We start from the raw sequence: 1,165 nt of genomic DNA on the forward strand, positions 1-1,165 counted from the left end.
GTCCGTCTGATCACTGACTCCTCACATCACTGTGTTAGAGGCAACGGCGAAAAGTAACTAAGTACATTTACTCCTGTACTTCTGAACTTCAGTACTTCAGTACTTCAGTACTTGTTGTGTGTGTGTTGTATGTTGTGTTGTACGTTGTGTATTGTACATTGTGTGTGTTGTATGTTGTGTGTGTTGTGTGTTAATGTGTGTTATATGTTATGTGTGTGTTGTATGTTATGTGTGTGTTATATGTTATGTGTGTTGTATGTTATGTGTGTGTTATATGTTATGTGTGTGTTATATGTTATGTGTGTGTTGTATGTTATGTGTGTGTTGTATGTTATGTGTGTGTTATATGTTATGTGTGTGTTATATGTTATGTGTGTGTTGTATGTTAATGTGTGTGTTGTATGTTATGTGTGTGTTGTATGTTAATGTGTGTGTTGTATGTTATGTGTGTGTTATATGTTAATGTGTGTGTTGTATGTTATGTGTGTGTTGTATGTTATGTGTGTGTTGTATGTTATGTGTGTGTTATATGTTATGTGTGTGTTATATGTTATGTGTGTGTTGTATGTTAATGTGTGTGTTGTATGTTATGTGTGTGTTGTATGTTAATGTGTGTGTTGTATGTTATGTGTGTGTTATATGTTATGTGTGTGTTGTATGTTAATGTGTGTGTTGTATGTTGTGTGTGTTGTGTGTTAATGTGTGTTATATGTTATGTGTGTGTTGTATGTTATGTGTGTGTTATATGTTATGTGTGTGTTGTATGTTAATGTGTGTGTTGTATGTTGTGTGTGTTGTGTGTTAATGTGTGTTATATGTTATGTGTGTGTTGTATGTTAATGTGTGTGTTGTATGTTGTGTATTTGTCTCTGTGTGTATTTTTTTCTGCTTTCAGACAGCTTTCAGTATTTAACCCTTTGAACTCGGTAAATTTGGTGGATTTCTTTCGTGAACATGAGAAACGAGGCGATGAGCCGCTCGGTAAGAAACGTTCCAAAAATTGCAAAGATTTAAAAAAATTGATTTGAAACAGCGAGGGAAAAATTCCAGAGAACTGTGTTCACAAATCTTTCTATATTTACAGTGATTAGATGGTTTCATTGAACTTTTCTCTTATTTCTTGCTCATGTTTACTCGTTTCCTGTTCAGCTGCTCTTTGTCGTCT

The sequence above is a fragment of the Plectropomus leopardus genome, chromosome 9, assembly GCF_026936395.1.
Source record: "Plectropomus leopardus strain MGB_pleo_1.0 chromosome 9, ASM2693639v1, whole genome shotgun sequence".
Lineage (NCBI taxonomy): Eukaryota > Metazoa > Chordata > Actinopteri > Perciformes > Serranidae > Plectropomus > Plectropomus leopardus.